This window comes from Vombatus ursinus, unplaced genomic scaffold (genome assembly GCF_900497805.2).
Source record: "Vombatus ursinus unplaced genomic scaffold, bare-nosed wombat genome assembly UNPS02014777.1, whole genome shotgun sequence".
Lineage (NCBI taxonomy): Eukaryota > Metazoa > Chordata > Mammalia > Diprotodontia > Vombatidae > Vombatus > Vombatus ursinus.
The window spans coordinates 2,267,801-2,273,000 of NW_020954555.1; positions in this window are offsets into that span (position 1 = coordinate 2,267,801).

Genomic DNA, 5,200 nt, shown 5'->3' on the forward strand with positions numbered 1-5,200 from the left:
CAAGGAATAGTTTACCTGTCAGATCTATGGAGAAGGGAAGAATTTATGACCAAACAGGAGACAGAGAACACTATGAAATGCAAAATGGATGACTTTGATTACATTAAATTTAAAAGTTTTTGCACAAACAAAGCCAATGCAACAAAGATTAGAAGGGAAGCAGAAAGCTGGGAAACAATTTTCACAGCCAGTATTTCTGTTAAAGGCCTAATTTCAAAAATATAGAGGGAAGTGAGTCAAATTTATAAGAATACAAGTCACTTCTCAATTGATAAATGGTCAAAGGATACGAACAGGCAGTTATCAGGGGAAGAAATTAAAGCTATATATAGTCACATGAAAAAATGCTCTAAATCACTATTAATTAGAGAAATGCAAATCAAAACGACTCTGAGGTACCACGTCACAACTATCAGATTGGCTAACATGACAAAGTAGGAAAATGATAAACGTTAGAGAAGATGTGGGAAAATTCGAAAATTAATGCAATGTTGGTGGAGTTGTGAACTGATCCAACCATTCTGAAGAGCAATTTGGAATGATGCCCAAAGGGCTATAAAATTGTGCATACTTTTTGACCCAGCAATACCACTTCTAGGTCTGTATCCCAAAGAGATCATAAAAATGGGAAAAGGGCCCACATGTACAAAAATATTTATAGTAGCTCTTTTTGTGGTGGCAAAGAATTAGAAATCGAGGGGATGCCCATCAGTTGGGGAATGGACAAACAAGTTGTAGTATATGAATATAATGGAATACTATTGTGCTATAAGAAATGATGAGCAGGCAGACTTCAGAAAAACCTGGAAAGACTGACATGAATTGATGCTGGGTGAGATGAGCAGAACCAGGAGAACATTGTACACAGTAACAGCCACATTGTATGATGACTAATTTGATAGACTTAGCTCTTCTCAGCAATACAAAGATCTAAGACAACTCCAAGACTCATGATGGAAAAAGCTATTCACATCTAGAGAAAGAACTGTGGAGTCTGAATGCATATGGAAGCATGCTATTTGCTCTCCTTTTGTTTTGTTTTGCTTCTTCTTTCTTGTGGTTCCTCCCATCACTTCTATTTACATCATGACTAATATGAAAATATGCTTAATATGAATGAATAAGGAGAGCCTATATCAGACTGCATGCCGTCTTGTGGAGGAGGGAGGAGAAGATGGGGGAGAAAACTCAAAATCTTGTGAAAGTGAATGTTGAAAACTAAAAATAAATAAATAAGTAATTGGGGAAAAAAGAGAACAGAGAATGTCGCAGCTGGGAGGGGCCTTAGGACACACAATGTCACAGATAGGAGAGAACTCAGAACACAGAACATCAAATCTGGGAGGGCCCTTAGAACACAGAATGTCAGAGCTGGGAGGGGCCTTAGAACATGGGGGGGGACACAAACATTTATTAAGTGCCTACTGTGTGCCAGGAACTGTGCTAAGCACTTTAAAAATTTTATCCTTGCAACAGCCCTGAGAGATAAGTGCTATTATAACCCCCATAATACAGTTGGAGAAACTGAGGCAGACAGACGTGAAGGGACTTACCCAGGATCACATAACTAGTAAATGTCTGAGGCAGTATTGGATCTCAGGTCTTCCTGATTCCAGATGAACCAAGTAGTCTAATCCATTCTGCCGCATGTTGCCTTTACAGAGAACTTCAGAGACGTGAGGGCCCTTGCCAGGTCATTTTGTCAAACCCCCTCATTTTATGGATCAGAAAATCAAGACACAGAGACTTGAAGTCACTTGCTTACAGTCATACATCAGTCTGTGACAAGTACAGGATTAGAAACCTCGATGTCTTGGCTTGTAGGACCGTCATGCTGATGTAGAATGTGACTAAGCCCTCACCCTTAGGGGAAGAAGGTAGAGAGGATGGGAAAGGTCTCAGGGCATCCCTGGGATATTCCTGTCCCTGCCAGTCCCCTGACCTTTAGCTCTGTGTAAATGTGTCTATGTTGGGGTGGCCTTGTGCCTTAGGGTCCCCTAGTGCCTTCCACTCACACTGGATCTACCTTTGTCTCCCCCTTAACTTGTAAGCTCCCTGAGGGCAGGGACTGTTTTTGCCTTTCTTTGTATCCCCACTGGCTGGCACATAGTAGGTGCTTGATACACGTTTCTTGCCTGGCCACATTGGGTGATAAAGAAGCAGCAGGGCAGAGTGGATGGAGGGCAGGGAGTAGAATCAGGAAGATCTAACTTCAAATCCTATTAGTGACACTTATTGGCTGTGTGACTCTGGACAAGTCATCCACCTTCTCTGACCCTTATTTTCCTCACCTGTAAAATGGGGCTAATAATAGTGCCTATCTCTCAGGGGTATTAGAAGGCTCAAATGAGAAAATATGTTGCATTCCTTTGCAATCATTAGCTAGAAAAAGAAAAGGGAGCTATTTCTAGTTCTTTGTCCTCTGCCTGTGGAGCTCAGGAAGTCCTGGGCTTCCAACTCAAAGGGAAGATGAAGAGAGAGAGTTCCTCCCCAAGGGATAGGGGCTGGGGGAGAGCTTAGATCTGTAGGATCTACAAGCTCCTCCCCCCAAATCCAATTTGCTCTTTATAATTATTTCTTAAGCTATAAAAAACAACTAGCAATATAAGCATAACTTTTCTCATAACCATTGTTTCTGTGGTGGGGAAGTGGGATAGAAGACAGATGGGATTTTTGGACACATTTGCGTTTGGAGGAAGAGAAAGGATACCTGTAGGGGGCTGGGCTGCCTGTTCCCTCACCTGACAGTCCTGGTGACCAGGGACAGACCTAATGAGTCAGAAAGCACTTCAGACTGCCTCTAAACCAACAACATGCCCAACCATGAATCCCATCTGAACTATAGTGACCGGGAACTCACTACCTCCTCCTTTTGGGGAAAGTACATCCTGTTTCTTTAGGGTCAAGGCCTTCTGGGGACTCATTGCTGGGGGATCACTGTCTAGGGCAGGGGTGGGGAACCTTCAGCCTCAAGATCACGTGTGGCTCTCTAGATCCTCAAGTGCGGCCTTTTGACCTCAGTCAAACCTGCCTCGAGGCGGCAGGTTCCTCACCCCTGGTAGGGTTAGGGAGCACATGCAGGAGGTTCATGGTTGCCGCTCAATGCATTGGCCGGGATTAGGGTCCAGTCGGGGTTGTGGTTATGCCAGTGACCAAGACTAGAGTTCAGTCTATGACTAGGGTCAGGGCTCAGTCTCTAGGTTAGACCTTGGTTTGTGGCCACGGTGGTGACAAGTGAAGTTCTGTGGCCAGGATTAGGGCTCGTTCTGTGGCATAGGAGAGGGCTGAATTTATACCCTAGATTAAGGCTCTGTGGCCAAGAGACAGCTCAGTCAGTGGCCAGGAGGAAGGCTCAGTGTGGGACCAAGGCCACAGCTCAGTGTGTGGCCTGGGTAAGGGCTCAGTTTGGGAGAAGGCATACCAAGCATCTAATCATCCCTTCTATCACACCCTAACTTTGGCCTTAGCCCCAGGCCCTTGGCACTAGCTCAGTCTCTGAACTCAGTCAGTTACAAGCACAATGGTTGGGATGGAAAACTGAGTGCAATGGATGGGCATCCTAAGCCTCACCTTCTGAACCGATGCTGGAGATTCCAGCATCCATGATCTCTTCTACCCCAGTGGGGAGATGAATTGCCTTTACCTTCCAATCACCATATGGGGTATTTCCCATATATTGCCAGGAGTTCCCAGTGCCCATGCTCCCCTAGGGGCAGGGCTGCCCAGGGCAATTGTCTTGGTCTGTCTTCCTAGTATTACGGCCCAGGATGATTAGCTGAGTAACAAAAGGCCATTTGCTTTTATTGAGGTAATTTTAGTAGCCAGCAGGACTGGTCTGGGTGCTGGCCTTCCTGGCCTGTCATTACGGCTCTATCCAGGTGCATGTTGAAGGACCTATTGTGCACGCCTGTCCCAAGGCTGTTCTTCACAGGGGAGGGAGGGGCATCTGCCAGCTCAGCTCCATCATTACGCCAGCTGATGCCAGTGTGATGGTAATTAGGATGCTACAACAGCTAATAAAGGCCTTGGTGCCACCTGACTGGCAGGAGGCAGGCTACTTAGACCTCCTTTGGCCAGGAGCTTAAAAGACTCAAGAATCTCCCTGAATCCAGGTTCAAGGTCCCCTACTAGAGAGCAGTTTGGAATCTGGCAAGAAAAGCGTTTAAGCTTTCCGTGCACTTTGAACTTTGAGTGGCCTCCCTCTTGGATATATGCCCAAGGAGCACAAAGGCAGAAACTCTGGCCCCCAGAAGCCAGACCAGGGACAGCAGCTTTACTTGGAATTACAAATAGGCTGGGTTATCTTGCCAACTTTTCCTAGCAGGATATTGCATGTAGAAGGTAACTAATAAGTGTTGAACAGTGATTGAATTCTCTGAGGTACATGCTGCAGATGGTATTGTCCCCAAACCCACCAAGTGGGGATCCAGTGACTGAAGGATGGCCACAAAACTAGGGTATATGAATGAAATGGAGTATTTTGGGGCAGTTAGAAATGACAACTAGGAAGAATTCAGACAAACATAGTGTGGTGGGTATGGACAGCTACAGTGAAATGAACAGAATCAAGAGAACAGTCTACACACTGATGGCATCAGTGGAAAGGGAAAGATAGCTAAAAGGAAACCAACGTCTGCGTAATTAAAAAACCCAATGATAGTCTCCAAGTGCAGAAGATGAAACTGACCTCCTTCTTTCTGGCAGAGAGGTGGGGGACTACTAGGGCAGAATGGTGTATACACTCATGGGCCTAGCACCACTACTGATTAGCATGAGAGCTTTGACCAGTTCTATTTCACCAGAGCTAGTTCAGCCCTTCTTGGCAGCCAACAAGGACTAACACATTGGTGTCAGATTTAATGCAGACACTTTACTGGCCTAGTGCACAGGGGCTCATCTCTGAAGCTTAAGTGATCCCCCAGCCTCAGCCTTCCCAGTAGCCGGGACTATAGGCCCACCCGGCTGATGTTCTATGTGTCAAAGGCCCTTCTAGCTTGAACATTCTAGGTTATAAGATCCCTTCCACCTCCAAAATTCTGTGTTCTAAGTAGTCACTCCAAGCCCTAGCATTGTTTTAAGGCCCTTCCCAGCTCTGACATCCTCTGTTCTAAGGGCTCTCCCAGCTCTGACATTCTCTGTTCTAAGGGCCCTCCCAGCTCTGACATCCTCTGTTCTAAGGGCTCTCCCAGCTCTGACATCT